Raw genomic sequence first — 16,781 nt, 5'->3', positions numbered from 1 at the left:
ACCATTTCAGGGGACTACCTCTTGAAGCTCATCAAGAGAATGCCAAGAGTGTGCAAAGCAGTAATCAAAGCAAAAGGTGGCTACTTTGAAGAACCTAGAATATAACATATTTTCAGTTGTTTCACACTTGTTTGTTATGTATATAATTCCACATGTGTTAATTCATAGTTTTGATGCCTTCAGTGTGAATCTACAATATTCATAGTCATGAAAATAAAGAAAACTCTTTGAATGAGAAGGTGTGTCCAAACTTTTGGTCTGTACTGTATATCAAATGGAGAAAAACAGAACTGGATCGCACATCCAAAACCTATGCTTTGATAACCTCGCTTCTCAGTGCAATATTCAGTGTACTGCCCCCTATACTGCATGCTTATGCAAGAAGCATTAGTGAACATTTTGATCAAAAGGCATAAGCCCTCTCATCGCGTCAAGGTTGCCTATTTGAGTGGGACCTACTCTAAACATGGCGCAGCACTGCAAGGCAACCTCCAAATCCGGCACGGCACTGCGCAGTATGACGTGGTGGCCTTTTTTCACATGGTGCGGTGCTGCGCGGCGGCCATTGTAGCTGTGGTGCTGTGCTGGTGGGTAGGTGGGGCCCAGTGCCGGGGTGGCATTGCCAGGCAGCAGGGGTGCTTTTTGGCTGCTGGGTCCCGCCGTCTGCTGGTGCGGTGCTGTGGCGCTGGTGGTCGCTGCGCCAAATCTGGAGGTCGCCGCGCAGTGCTGCGCCAAGTTTAGAGTAGGTCCCACTCAAAGAGGCAACCTTGACGCGGTGAGTGGGCTTATGCCTTTTGATCAAAATGTACACTAATGCTTCTTGCATAAGCATGCAGTATAGGGGGCAGTACACTGAATATTACGCTGAGAAGCGAGGTTAATTAGATCAAAGCATAGCTTGTGGATGTGCGATCCAGTTCTGTTTTTCTCCATTTGATATACTTCACACACACACACACCTAACCCCTTGGGTGGCAATCCACATTACAGCATTATAACATATTTATAGACCATGGAAAGTTACATAAGTCTAATGTCCAGATGGTATAATGAGCTATAAGAATATTGTTAAACCACAAAAATCAATGAGGTTGTCCAAGCCTGCCCAAAGAATTCTAAACATCTGCCTTCTTGGACCAAGAGGTATGTCAGAAGGGAGCTATCAGCGGATGGATTACTGTATCTGAGAGGAAAGCATGAAGGAGAAAGCGAGTTTCAAGCCTATCCATATGAAAGCAATGTTGAGATATGTCTTCTGCGGCTGAGAGGGTAGTCAATTGGAGCCAATTTGCAAGTAAGCATCTCTTTGCTTTTAATAAAAGCACATGTATAGCTAAGGATATAGTCCTGTCTTGCAGGGCCGCATGGAATAAGATAAGATCAGGTGAATCTGAGATTATGATATGTAGTTTGTCTCGTACAAGAGCCTGTATCAGCTGCCAATAGGTTATCACTTACGGGCATAACCATAGACCATATAAAATTTTCTAGATTACATTTGGAACTGCTATTTTGCTTGTCTGGCCCTGATTGGTTCCCCCTTGTGTAGAAACCATAAACTGCCCTATGGATAACTCGACAATGCCACTCTCTCCATACACTGACAAGCAAAAGGGTAACAATGTTTAAAACTTTTCACTTTCAGGCTCCATATCTCACCATCCACTACGGCTTAGAACGGGAGACTACCATCATTTTATAGACAATCATCTTGGCTATCCCATACATAAATTTGACTTGCAGCTATTTAGCGTATAATTAGATATGCAGATTCTTGTCATGTAACTGCACTGTTACTGTTTTGCTCCTGGTGGTAATCTTTTTCTTCTTGTATACTACAAATTACAACCTGTTTTCACATTTCCTAATAGCTCAGTGTGATATTGGGCTGATTCCCAAGCGAAAGGTCACTGGTTCAAATCCAGGAGCTGCCGTGAAGAAGATTGCCCAAGAAAAGAGAAGCAGCAGCGGTATCTCGGCCAAGAAAATTGCCAAACTGCATCATGTGAGTGCCATGACAGTTGGAAGATTATAAAATGAAGTCCGTCCAGAGGTGGACGTCCAGACAAAATATCGGAGTCAACAAGTCGGCTCATCACAAGGTCTATCAGTTCTGGCACGACAAACACTTTTTAATAGTGAGATCACAGCCGTCCATGCAAGCACCGTGTGACGCGCATTAGACAAGTCTGGAATGGTGCCCCGAAAAAAGCTGAAGAAGCCTCGACTTCAATATTGTCATAAGAAGTGTCGGCTCGAGTTTGCACAAAAGTATGAACAGTGGACAGTAGAAGATTGGAAACGGGTGATTTGGAGCGATGGGACAAAAGTCAATAGACTGGGCTCTGATGGGTGCAAATGGGTCTGGAAGACACAAGGGGAAAGGAGGCTAACGGATCGAGAAATTAAAGGAACTGTCAAGTTCGGTGGAGGAAGCCTGATGATGGGGTTGTTTCACAGTCAAAAGCATTAGATATTTGACCAGGATCGAAGGTAGTCTCAATGTTGGCTTTATGTATCCTACAAGACGAGTTACTTCATACACTCAAGTACTAAGTAAAGGACAAAATAGTGCTCTAGCAGGACAACGACCCAAAGCATACGTCGAGATTGGTGAAGAAATAGTTCATTGACAATCAAGTAGAGGTGCTGGATTGGCCCCCACAGTCCTGAGACCTCAACCCAATCAAATACTTGTGGGTAGAGTTGAAGAAAAAGCTGTATTCGTACCCAAGTGAGTCGACCAGTATGCACCAACATTGGGAACATGTAGAAGAGACCTGAAAACAGATTTCGGTCGAGACATGCTTGAATCTGATCGAGAGCATGCCCAAAAGGATTCAGGGAGTGTTGAAAGCCAAAGGTGGATTTACAAAATACTAACAAAATAATAAAAATGTATAATTTTAGGAGAAAAACAGTTACAGTGTAGTTACATGACAAGAATCTGCATAACTAATCATATGCTAAATATTTGCAAGTCCAATTTATGTATGAGATAGCCAAGATGATTGTCAATAAAATGATGGTAGTCTCACGTTCGAAGTTGTAGTGGATGGTGAGAGCTGAAGTCTGAAAGTGAAAAGTTTAAAACATTGTTACCCTTTTGCTCGTCAGTGCATTTCACTCTACACAGTCCCCCGTACTTGTTGCCAGCTCCTCAATATCTTCTCTGGAAGATCTGAATCAGAGAAGTTTCTCCTCCATTTTTTTAATAGACACAGTCAAAGTCAAAATTAGAGTCTGGCACGTCAAAAGCTGGTTATTTGAGAATAGGCCCGGAAGTGTACATCGCTCAAGGTATATCTTGTTTTAAATTCTTAAAAGGTATCATAATCTCATTCCTACAAATTCCCTTTCACTAATTATTTCACCATCCTTACTTCTCTCTCGGCCAGTAAGTGAAGTATTTGTTCCTAAACTCATCTAATTCCGGCTAGCCCATAGGTGAAAGATGTTTTGAGAATAGAAATGGTAGATTATAACTGTACCATACCGCCTTTGAGTAGCAATGGTGTCTTTAAGTAAGAGGCTCTGTCGGGTTATTGGGGGAAGATCAGGGTATTTTGTATATAGTAAGGCATTCAGGCTCCATGGATGAAATAAGCTGGATTCTAATATGAATTTAGAATAATGGTCAAGCCCCTTCAGCCAGTCAATACAGTGTCTCAAAAGGCTAGCCAAGTTCTGGAATCACACTTTTGTGTTACCCACCTTGACTCTCTTCTCTGCGGCTATGGTTAACAAGGCTAGGTTTGGGTGGACGAGAGGTCACATTTCAATATTGTCTAAGACAGCTAAAACTTTACAAATGTTGAAAACTGCTGCCGACCCTGAAAAAAGCCAACCTGTTCCGGAGAAATTATTTATAATCTGTTTAATTGAGTTTTATCAAACAAAGAAAACATAAGGTGTCCCTATAACACGCATATAGATTCACAAAGTATATAGTATTGTAGTTTAAAAACAACCAGCCAGAGTATAACCTTGTGTAATATACAGGGTGGGCCATTTATATGGATACACCTTAATAAAATGGGAATGGTTGGTGATATTAACTTCCTGTTTGCGGCACATTAGTATATGTGAGGGGGGAAACTTTTCAAGATGGGTGGTGACCATGGCGGCCATTTTGAAGTTGGCCATTTTGAATCCAACTTTTGTTTTTTCAATAGGAAGAGGGTCATGTGACACATCAAACTTATTGGGAATTTCACAAGAAAAACAATGGTGTGCTTGGTTTTCATGAGTTATTTACAAGTTTCTGACCACTTATAAAATGTGTTCAATGTGCTGCCCATTGTGTTGGATTGTCAATGCAACCCTCTTCTCCCACTCTTCACACACTGATAGCAACACCGCAGAAGAAATGCTAGCACAGGCTTCCAGTATCCGTAGTTTCAGGTGCTGCACATCTCGTATCATCTGAAGGCAATCGTCTATGCTGTGAAGATACGAGATGTGCAGCACCTGAAACTACGGATACTGGAAGCCTGTGCTAGCATTTCTCCTGCGGTGTTGCTATCAGTGTGTGAAGAGTGGGAGAAGAGGGTTGCATTGACAATCCAACACAATGGGCAGCAGATTGAACACATTTTATAAGTGGCCAGAGACTTGTAAATAACTCATGAAAGAATAAAGTTATGTTAAAACCAAGCACACCATTGTTTTTCTTGTGAAATTCCCAATAAGTTTGATGTGTCACATGACCCTCTTCCTATTGAAAAAACAAAAAGTTGGATTCAAAATGGCCGACTTCAAAATGGCCACCATGGTCACCACCCATCTTGAAAAGTTTCCCCCCTCACATATACTAATGTGCCACAAACAGGAAGTTAATATCACCAACCATTCCCATTTTATTAAGATGTATCCATATAAATGGCCCACCCTGTAGTAGTTAAATCCTAGTACATCTAGGTCTGACCATCTAAATGGGCATAGTAAACTAAACAGTGCGGGTTATCATCCCTATATTGACCAAACTACTGTATCTAAAACCGTCTAATAAAACTAAATGGACGGTCTGGTTGCTACCAAATCTAGCTCATTTGCATAGAATGGTGACTTTCTCCCATTATCTACTTTAGATTGGAAAATTAGGACCGGAGATGGTCCCAGAAAAGGAGTATGAACAAAGTGTACTGTATATAACGTATATGTATGAAAAATGGAAAGGGATATAGAGAATAGTAGAGAGTGGGGATGAAGGTAAAGAGAGAGAGAGAGAAAAAAAAACTTTAGCAAGGATTTAAATTCTTCCGAGTCCATGAATACCATCCATGGATTCCATAGAGCCAGGAAAGCCGGTGTGCGGTCATGTGCAGCAGCCACCAGTTCCTCCATTCTCTGTATGCTCTTAACCTCCTCAGACCACTCACAGAGAGTGCAGTTGATCTCCAGTGTCTAGGGATGACCATCCTTGCTGCTACTAATAAATGTCTTAGAATACTCTTTTTAGCTTGTGCCAAGGTCACAGGTGTGAGGGAGAGGAGAGTGCATTGAGTAATGTTCATAAATTTGAAGGATTTTCTCCCAAAACTTATTGATAGTCGGGCAGGCCTACCAAACGTGTAGCATAGTTCCCCTGGCCGCGCCACAGCGCCAACAGGTCTCTGAGACTGATGGGTACATATGATGTACCTGAACTGGGCAATAGTACCACCTAGCTAATATTTTAAAGTTCTCTTTCGCCTGGGATGCCAAAGACATGTTATGTGTCAGAGTGCAGATCTTCACGGTTTCGGGTCCCAAGATGGAAATTCCCAAATCTGCTTCCCACCTCTGGAAGTAGGCAGCTCTGTCTGAATTAGACAGGTCCAAGAGCAATTGGTACATCTGGGATTCCACAACGACTTTCTCAAAAGTAAGAAGGAACATCTTGTCAAATTCTGATAGTGGAGACATTTTTTTCTCATTCGATAATGTACGTTTGAAAAAGGAGTGCAGTTGTTCATACTTTAGCCAAGATATCCTCACTGAAAGGTTTTGGATTGAAAATGTCCTCTAGTATAGAAAGTATTTCCCTCAAGTGCCTCACCCAGTCTTGGTATCCCATTAATAACCCATATCAGAAAACATTGGTTCTGTAATCCTGGTTGGAATTTAGGGTTTCCCAAGATTGGCGACATCCTACCTGGTCTATTGGATAGCTTCCCCTTGGCCAACCAATTGTCCCATATTGCTAGGGCGTGAGCTGCCAAATATTGCGCCCTTCCCAGGATATCTTGATCTTCAGGTAGCAGCCAAGGGGAAATGCGCAGGTCCCAGGGTGCCATTTGTGTTTCTAGGGCTACCCATTGTTTGGAGACCATGGAATGAGACCAATCCAATAATCTTGCAACAATAACTGCTTCATGGTACAGTTTGAGGTCCGGTAAGCCTGCTCCTCCTTTGGATTTAGCTTTTGTTAAGGTATCCTTGCTCAGCCGCGGCCTGCTGGAACCCCACACAAAGCGCATCAGGGACTTCTGAAGGACCCTGAAGTAGCCTGCCGGGAGACAGATGTGGAGAACCTGGAAGTAATATAAAAAATGGGAGAGTATGTCCATCTTAATTACATTCATTCTTCTAAACCAAGAGAGGTGTCGATAACCATATGATTGCAAGTGTAATAGGGTTTTCCGTTGGATGGGTAGAAAGTTTAGAGACTGAATTTGGTGGAGTTTATTAGGGATCTGGACGCTGAGGTAAGTAATGCTGTTCTCCCGCCACTTAAATCCAAAACTCCCTTTTAGAATCTGGACCTCCTGTTCCGGAAGGGAGATATTTAAAGCTTCAGTTTTAGAGACATTCTGTCACGGTGGAGAGTGGGGGAAACTCCCCACCGTATAGTGGGAACTGTTACTAGGCCAGACTACAGCATGCAAAGGTTAACATACACAAGAAAAACCCACATAAATGTTGGGCAAAATTGTCTGACCCTAAAGAAGCCAGCTCAGCATCATGAAGTAATACTAAAAAAGCAAACTGAGACTAAACAGGCTAAAATAATCAGTAATTTTATTAAATACATAAATATGACAAAAGACACAAAAGCACATCAAAAGATGTGGTACGAATCACTCCTGAGGAATAGTATAACACAGATGTATATAAATGGAGGCTTGTAATAAAATGCTAAAATGTCCCTGGAGGTGAAAGGGAAGATAAGTGATCAAGTGGGGCTGCCATAAAAAAAAAAAAAAAGAAGAAGAAAACACCAGAAGTTGTCTTGTTAGTGTTAAATCGCAAGGTAGCAATACAAAGGGGTAGTGCAGGGATGGCCAACCTGCGGCTCTCCAGCTGTTGCAAAACTACAACTCCCAGCATGCAAAGACTGCCTACAGCTATCAGCCTACAGCAGGGCATGGTGGGAATTGTAGTTTTACAACAGCTGGAGAGCCTCAGGTTGGCCAGCCCTGGGGTAGTGCAACACAAAGGTAAAATATATATTAAACCCTAAAATAAGGAAAAATGCCTTTAAATTGTATCTAAATGTAAAAAACGACAAACAATAAACTGGCAGTCACAATGAATCACTATCAATGTATGCTTCCCAAACCTCCTAACAGAGATAAAGTGCAAAAGCAAACACAATGCCCTCATATTACTGACAATAGAACCCATAAACCTACCCATGAAGTTAGGGGGAGATGATTCCTCAGGAGAGCCGTACATCCCAACGCACGTTTCGGCGTCTGCCTTCTTCCGGGGGCGCCCAAGGAAGAAGGCAGACGGCGAAACGTGCGTTGGGGTGTACGGCTCTCCTGAGGAATCATCTCCCCCTAACTTCATACAGGCTTATGGTTCACCCCTCCGGGAAACCATCCTCCTCACGGAGGTACAGCATACAACAGGGGAATATCTAGCAGACATGCTGGAAACAACATAAACAGACAAGACAGTCACAACACACTAGACATAAATACACCCTGGACAAAACCCACACCAAACAACAACGGGTAGGATGGGAAGGAGAAACTGGCAAAACCTTGATGACCACAAAGGTGGCCCTCACTGGACAGATGGTAAAGCCAGGAGCAGTGAACCACCAGCACACACCAAGCCTGGAGGAACACTGAGCTACAGGCATCCAGCAGAAGCTAAATAGCCCAAGAACACACATTAACCCCAAGTTAACCAAACACAAGGAAGAAGCAACTGAAGGGGAATTGCACACACGCAAACGGCAACAGGTTGCCGCAGCCAACAGCATGCGTGGCAAGCAAGTCACGGAGCACACAGCAAAACCCGTGACACTTCCACAACATGCCAAAACAGCAACACGTTGCCACCGGCAACAGCAAGTGTGGCAACAGTGTCACAGTGTACACCATAGGCTGTGACACATTCATTTTAAAATTACTTAAACTCCGAAAACACTTGAATTCCTTAAGTACCGAGGGGAGGGAGGTACCTGGAGCCAAGACATAAAATATCAAATCATCTGCAAATAGGGCAATCTTATAGTGAGTGTTGCCCACTACTAATCCTCGGATATCAGGGTTGTGCCTTAAAGGGACACTGACAGGCCCAATAAGCATAATTATATATATATATGCATGCACAGGTCTTCTAATGTGTATTAAAAACATATAAGTCTAACCCCTGTCCACCTTATGAATACTGCAAACTGATGTTTTATAACCTGATGTAATCGCTCTTCTTTCTGCCCAGCCAGCCCCAACCGCCGTTTTAAAGCGCCACCCAGCTCATCAATATTCACTTCGCTGGGCGGCTTCTGCTGTCCCCGATGTCTTTGAGAGCAGCGCTCTGAAGCGCTGCTCAGAAGAGTGCCAGGCGCAGGCGCAGAACGGAGAGGCTGAAGCGGCCTCAAAGAAGCAGAGGGGACGCAGGCGCGATGTGATCCCGGAGAGTGAGGGTGCCGGGCGCATGCGCAGAAGCTCATAGCTTTCTATTGGGTGAGCGCTGCTCTCAAAGACATCGGGGACACCAGAAGCCGCCCAGCGAAGTGAATATTGATGAGCTGGGCGGCGCTTCAAAACGGCGGTTGGGGCTGGCTGGGCAGAAGTGAAGCTGAAACGCCGCCCTTTGGGCAGAAAGAAGAGCGATTACATCAGGTTATAAAACATCAGTTTGCAGTATTCATAAGGTGGACAGGTGTGCTTTTGGTGGGTTTGGAACTAATGGTGGTCTGTGGATGGTACTATTACTGGGGATCTGTGGATGACGGACACTGTTATGGGGGGGATCTGTGGATGACGGACACTGTTATGGGGGGATCTGTGGATGACGGACACTGTTATGGGGGGATCTGTGGATGACGGACACTTATGGGGGGATCTGTGGATGACGGACACTGTCACAGGGGGATCTGTGGATGACGAACACTGTTACAGGGGGAATCTGTGGATGACGGACACTGTTACAGGGGGGATCTGTGGATGACGGACACTGTTACAGGGGGCATCTGTGGATGACGGACACTGTTACAGGGGGGATCTGTGGATGACGGACACTGTTACAGGGGGGATCTGTGGATGACGGACACTGTTACAGGGGGGATCTGTGGATGACGGACACTGTTACAGGGGGGATCTGTGGATGACGGACACTGTTACAGGGGGGATCTGTGGCTTGCACTGTTACAGGGGGGATCTGTGGCTGGCACTGTTACAGGGGGATCTGTGGCTGGCACTGTTACAGGAGGGATCTGTGGCTGCCACTGTTACAGGGGGGATCTGTGGCTGCCACTGTTACAGGGGGGATCTGTGGCTGGCACTGTTACAGGGGGGGATCTGTGGCTGGCACTGTTACAGGGGGGATCTGTGGATGGCACTGTTACAGGGGGATCTGTGGCTGGCACTATTACAGGGGGGGATCTGTGGCTGGCACTGTTACAGGGGGGATCTGTGACTGGCACTGTTACAGGGGGGATCTGTGACTGGCACTGTTACAGGGGGGATCTGTGACTGGCACTGTTACAGGGGGGGATCTGTGGATGGCACTGTTACAGGGGGGATCTGTGGATGGCCCTGTTACAGGGGGGATCTGTGGATGGCACTGCTACAGGGGGGATCTGTGGATGGCACTGCTACAGGGGGATCTGTGGATGGCACTGTTACAGGGGGGATCTGTGGATGGCACTGTTACAGGGGAAATCTGTGGATGGCACTGTTACAGGGGGGATCTGTGGATGGCACTGTTACAGGGGGGATCTGTGGATGGCACTGTTACAGGGGGATCTGTGGATGGCACTGTTACAGGGGGGATCTGTGGATGGCACTGTTACAGGGGGGATCTGTGGATGGCACTGTTACAGGGGGATCTGTGGATGGCACTGTTACAGGGGGATCTGTGGCTGGCACTGTTACAGGGGGGATCTGTAGATGGCACTGTTATATATGTGCCATCCACAGACCCCCCCACCCCATAACAGTGCCATCCACAGACCCCCAGCCCATAACAGTGCCATCCACAGACCCCCCCACCCCTTAACTGTGCCATTCACGGATGTTATCCACAGATCAGCCCCCCCCCCCCCCCCCCCGCCGCCCCCCAGTATACAAATATAAAATGTCTTATTCAATTAAAAATGATTACACATGCCCCCTCACTCCTAATAGTACATTACATCCTATTCCTAATAGCTTCTGTACAATGCCGGCAGGCAGGCCGGACGGCCGGCGCGTCACTCACTGACGTCACTTGCCTGCGCCGCCTGCTTCATTCATAAAGTAGGCGGCGCGGGCACGTGACATCAGGGAGTTACGCTGCCGCCCGGCCTGCCTGCCGGCATTGTACAGAAGCTATTAGGAATAGGATGTAAGGTACTATTAGGAGTGAGGGGGCATGTGTAATAATTTTTAATTGAATAAGACATTTTATATTAGTGTACCGGAGCGGCGGGGCAGGGCTATAGTACACTGACTGCACCGCCGCTATTGCCGGCCCCCAGCTCCTCCTCCCAGTCCCTCCCCCGGCCCCCGCTCGCTCGTACATCGCACCCAGCGATGTTAAACTGTCAGCATTCGCCCCATAAGACGCAGGGGCATTTCCCCCCCTTTTTTTTGGGGGGGGGGGGGGGGGGAAAGTGCGTCTTATGGGGCGAAAAATACGGTATATGTTTTTAATACACATTAGACGACCTGTGCATGCATATATATAGATAATTATGCTTATTGGGCCTGTCAGTGTCCCTTTAAGGCGTTAGCCAGGTGCTCCATTGTTAAGATGTACAACACTGGAGAAAACACTGTCTCGTTCCATTGCGTATAGTGAGGGGATCTGATAAAACTCCATTGACCCTGATTCTTGCTGTTGGCTGGGAATATAGAGCCATCACCTAGTCAATATAACAAGGGCCTAGCCCTATTTGACGCAGTGTTGACTATAGGAAGCTCCAGCTTATCAAATGCTTTCAGACAGAACGGCATATTACGTTGTGCATGAGAAATCCAGGTCAATGTGCGTATCATGTTGTCTCTGGCTTCTCTACCTGGCACAAAACCCACCTGGTCAAAATGAATGAGGGATGGTAGAGCCTCCTTTAGCTGGTTGGCCAGCAATTTAGAATATATTTTAATATCACAATTAATCAGGGAGATCGGGCGATAGTTGCTGCAAACAGTGTGGTCTTTATTGGGTTTTGGTATGACTGTTACATGGGCTTCTAGTGCCTGTCTGGGGAATGGGCAAGTGGGTTATATACTATTGCATAGTGCTGAAAGGATGGGTGACAACTGACAATTTCTCCTTCTGTGGATGTAGGACACGCCAGACGTCCACCAGCTGTTGCGATCTCAGGATCGACTTTACTTTGTGAAGGGTATGTGTACAGACAGAGGATCTGCCTGAGGAGCAGTCTGTGGTTGGATTTAATGACAAGTTAAAATCTCCACCCACTAATACTATTCCCTCTATGAAGCCTTCTAGTTTATTGAAGATGCGCTGTAATGCTTTATACTGGTTCATGTTTGGTAGATACGGTAAATGTTACCTATGGTATATATCCTCCCCTGAATGGACACCTTAACAAAAGCAAATCTTCCCATTCCGCATACTAGAATCTATATGGGTGTATATCAAGGATTTATGTAGGGCTATTGAAACTCCTCTCAACTTAGTTTCCGGATTAGAGCTGTGCAGCCAGAATGTGTAATGTTTGGATCTCATACCTTGGACATGGCCTGTTTTGAAGTGAGTTTCCTGTAAGTGTAAGACCTGTTCCCTCTCTCTGTGCATGGCGTAGGTGATTTGTGATTGCTTTTCAGGCACATTGAAGCCCCGCATGTTGAGCAATGCCAGTTTGATCATGGGTCCAGAAATGGTATCTAAAAAAAAAAAGAGAAAGGGGGGGGGGGGAGAAGGGAGGGAAGAGAGAAAAGGGTAGGATATAGAAAAGTAGAGAAAGAGAAAAGAAAAGATAGTAAAGATCACAAAGCAGGGAAAGAAGCCTGCAGTGAGTGATCAAATAACAAGAATAAGTGTTGTGCCAAGATCTATGTTATGGGGAACTAAAGGAGCCCCCCACTGCTGTCACTAAACTAATCCCTACAGTAAGGTATCGCCTATATGGCCAAACTCAATGCCAGTAGACGCCGAACTAACTAGAAAATGACTGACAATGACAGTATTTGAGACTGCCACTAGGCCACCATAGTGAATTAGTAAAGTGTCAAATAAGTACAAAGCTAAATAACTCAGAAGTCAAAAATACAACTGTAAGGCCTAACTGAGCCCATCGTATGTAGAAAGGAGCTGTAGGAGAGAGGAGCTGAAAGAGGTCCACTGTCAGCCAGGGTCTGCAGTTTTCAGACAGCACATGGCTGGTGTTGAAGAACTAGTTACAGATACAAAGTTTCAAGAGTCCCTCTCAGGTATTTGGGGTATCCCGATCCATCTGGCTCCCTGGTGAGCTATCTGCTTCAGAGGTTTATCCTGTCCTGGGACCCCAAGGGCTCGATTGTGACGTGATGGGAGGGATTGGGCTCCAGTCCGGTAAAGAAACGGAGGGAAGAGCAAGGCTGGATAGGAAGTTGAGAGAGGTCTTCTGGATCTCATAGTACATATCTCTTCCCATCTTTACGGACCACGAGGTGAAAGGAAAAGCCCCAAATATAAGGGGTGCCTTGTTTTCTTAAAATATCCAGGAGAGGCCACAAAGCCTTGCACTGGGTGAGTGTAGAGCGGGAAAGATCTTGCAGAATTTGCACTTGTGCTCCATTGACGTCCCAATGAGCCACGTTTCTTGACTTCATCATGATTGCTGCTTTAACTGTATAATACTGCAGACCGCATATGACATCCCTAGGTTTATTCGGGTCAGGGTTTACTGGGCCCAGGGCACGATGAGCTCTGTCTATTTCCAAGTCGTCATTTACAGGCCTTCTCAAAATGGTGCCAAAAAGTGTTTGTAAAGTGGCCAGAAGTTCATCTTGCTTGATTGATTCTGGAAGTCCTCTGACCCTAATGCTGTTTCAACGATTTCTGTTCTCGATGTCATCGTGTAAACTGGAAATTTCCCGGTGGGCCGCTTTAAGATGTGCCTGCACTTTTTCTGCGGCCGGCGGGCCAAATTCGAAAGCTAGCCTCAGTCTGATGTAGTGGAGTGGTGGCCGCACTGGCAGGTGGGTGGAGCTGAGCAGGCCAGCAGGCCGGCCGGCCTCCGTGGGAGCGGCACTGCTCCCTCCGACCACCTGGTGTCGCTGTGAGCGGCAGCCCGTGATCCTGAGGATCTGGCTGTCCTGTGTGTGGCCGCCCCTCTCTTCCTGCAAGTGGCCTCAGGCTCCCGCCACCTCACCAGATTCAAATATGCCGGGCCCAGGCCGCAGACCGCAAGCAGAGCCCGACCCCTGTGTATGCCGCCGTCACCGATGTAAACAGCCCTGGGGGTAAGAAGGGGCCAGGCTGTGCCCACATGTGACTGTGCAGTCTGTCAGGGTTATGTAGTGTATATTATTTACATACAGTCTTATAATTTATAAGACTGTATGTACACTAATATACACTACATAACCCTGACAGCCTGCACAGTCACATGTGGGCACAGCCCTGGCATCCAATACATATCACAGAGAGTTATACTGTGCATTATAAGCTATACTGCACAGTATAGCTCTCTGTGACATGTATTGGATGCCAGGGCTGTGCCCACATGTGACTGTGCAGGCTGTCAGGGTTATGTAGTGTATACTATTAGTTTACATACAGTCTCCAGTTTACAGGAATCTCCAGGAGTGACATCGGCTGGGCAGATCAGCTTCTAGGATCTGGGCTCCATGGGCCCTCTGTGGCCCTCACATGCATCACAGCAAGGAGATGATTGGGGCAGTTGACAGCAGGGCTCTGGCTGGAGGTAGCACTTTGTGAAAGGTTGTCACACAGGTTGTCAGGGGCTGGGAGGGGAGAACATCTTGGTGTGTAACCTGGTGTCACTGTGCTGTACAAAGGATCTGCTGGGTATGGTGCCTCCACAGAGGGCAGGGAATCAGATTGACTGAGGAGGGCTTGTACTTTGGAGAAGAATATGTGGCTTCATGTGACAGAGCAGATGAATCACACAGAAGAGTGTGTGGATGAGGATACGTTGTGTCTCCAGGAGCTCTGCCCCTGACATCTCCAAGTGACAGACACTGCTGGACCCCCCTGGCACCCTGCACACATTATACATGCACAGTATAGCTTTCCCTGATATGTATTGGATGCCAGGGCCATGCCCACATGTGGCGAGTGGCGGTGCATTATACACAGCAGCACGGTGTCCGGTACTCACACAAAGACGTGGTAGACAAATGCCCAGCCCCGGGGTCTCTCCAGCACGTTGCACAGGTAGTTATGCAGCCTCCGGTACTTCACGTTCCTCCGGCAGCTCTGGCTGCTGTTGTACGACAGCGGCTTCCCCAATAAGCTCATGCAAGCTCCCTGCTTCCCCCGGCAGCTCTCCTGCAAGCCCCCTCCCGGTCCCACACCGCTGCCCCTGCCAGTGTCACTGGTGCCCAGGAGAAGCAGCCCGTCCCCTCTACTGGAGTTCAACAGCACCCTGTTGCCCCGACCCGTAGTAACGGTCCCTGCCCCTGCCTTTACCTCCAGAGCTGCTTTTTATCCAGAGCCTCCCACATCACCTCCACTATGGTTGCGGGACATGGCATCACCGGCGTGGGCACAGAGGGCTCTGGGTGCATGCACAGAGCAGACCTGGGGACAGGGTGGCAGCGCTTCCTGGCTTCAGACTGTCAGATCTGATCACAAGTTGGCACCAGCCATACATACAGGAAGGCTCTGTGTGCAGGGTGCCAGGGGGGTCCAGCAGTGTCTATCACTTGGAGATGTCAGGGGCAGAGCTCCTGGAGACACGAGGTATCCTCACCCACACACTCTTCTGTGCGATTCCTCTGCTCTGTCACATGAAGCCACATATTTTTCTCCAAAGTACAAGCCCTCCTCAGTCCATCTGATTCCCTGCCCTCTGTGGAGGCACCATGCCCAGCAGATCCTTGGTACAGCACAGTGACACCAGGTTACACACCAAGATGTTCTCCACTCCCAGCCCCTGACAACCTGTGTGACAACCTTTCACAAAGTGCTACCTCCAGCCAGAGCCCTGCTGTCAACTGCCCCAATCATCTCCTTGCTGTGATGCATAAAGAAGCATGTGAGGGCTACAGAGGGCCCATGGAGCCCATATCCTAGAAGCTGATCTGCCAAGCTGATGCCACTCCTGGAGAGTCCCTTGCTGCTCTCTGTACAGGAGGGGACAGTGATCACACAGCTCTCTGCATCCAGCAGGCTGCTCAGCCTCCACACAGGCAGCTCCCAGCAGTCTATGTGCCTTCATACATAGAAGCCTGGAGGTCACTTCCAGGCAGCTGAAACTCCATGCATGGTGGTCAGAGTGGCTGTGAGAAGCTTGGAGCCCACCACCTCCAGGCAGCTGCACTTCAACAACTTTTCCAGGAGAATCCAGCAACTCTGTGACAGCAGGAAGGGGTTGCCAGTCACTCACTTGTCCCTGTGCAGCCTGCAGCTCCAGTCCTTCTCCTGGTGCTGCTGCTGACATACATTCAAGGGGGACAGAAGGGGAAGGGGGGTAAGGAAGAGGGGGAAGGCCAGGTACTTACAGGAGGACTATATCTGAGTATAAATTAAAGGGGTTGTTCGGGTTCAGAGCTGAACCCGGACATACCTCCATTTTCACCCAGGCAGCCCCCCTGACTTGAGCATCGGAGCAGTTCATGCTCCGATGCTCTCCTTTGCCCTGCGCTAAATCGCGCAGGGCAAAGGCATTTTTTGAAGATCTGGTGATGTACTGGGGCTCTCCATGGGGCTGCCAGGAAGCCCAGTGATGTCACCGTCACTGATGGCCGGGATTTAGCGCTGCCCTAGCCAGTAAAACGGTAATATGAACAATGGGGTTCTATAAAAGAGCTATCGTGGGGCAAAGTTCATATTCGTGTTTACACACGTGTTTTAAAATGAATGCTTTCCCCTTTTATAAACAAGTAAATAATGACGCAACGCTGTGGGGCTGGTATGCAACTTTTTCCAGGGCTGGTTTTTATCCCCAGTCCGGCCCTGAACGGTGCTCATGGTCTTTATGTAGCAAATTCACTGCATTCAACCCCACTGAAGCAGCGTCTTGTTTTCTCTCCACCTCCACCACCCTGTTGCCCAGAGTGGATACCTCGGCTTGTAGTGTGCTTATTTCTTTCTTATATGTAGAAAAAAAAAGTGAATAGTGATCTGGAGTATTTAAGACTTAACTTTTACTTCTGATACATTAAAAGATATATCCCTTAAAATAAATGAAAGATCAAACGTGTATGTGAATACAGTTTTCC

At 47.0% G+C, this 16,781-nt stretch overlaps 2 protein-coding genes across 8 annotated transcripts in view; both read left to right on the top strand.

Annotated features, from left to right (window-relative positions):
* The window catches only part of LOC121000616 (zinc finger protein 436-like), a 684,763-nt gene that overhangs the window by 133,050 nt on the left and 534,932 nt on the right, over window positions 1-16,781 (top strand). The window lies entirely within an intron of this gene.
* The window catches only part of LOC121000613 (sterile alpha motif domain-containing protein 9-like), a 78,107-nt gene that overhangs the window by 14,090 nt on the left and 47,236 nt on the right, over window positions 1-16,781 (top strand). The window lies entirely within an intron of this gene.

Source organism: Bufo bufo, chromosome 5 (assembly GCF_905171765.1).
Source record: "Bufo bufo chromosome 5, aBufBuf1.1, whole genome shotgun sequence".
Lineage (NCBI taxonomy): Eukaryota > Metazoa > Chordata > Amphibia > Anura > Bufonidae > Bufo > Bufo bufo.
Note: the sequence above shows the minus strand (reverse complement) of the source record. Positions and strands in the feature narration are given on the sequence as shown.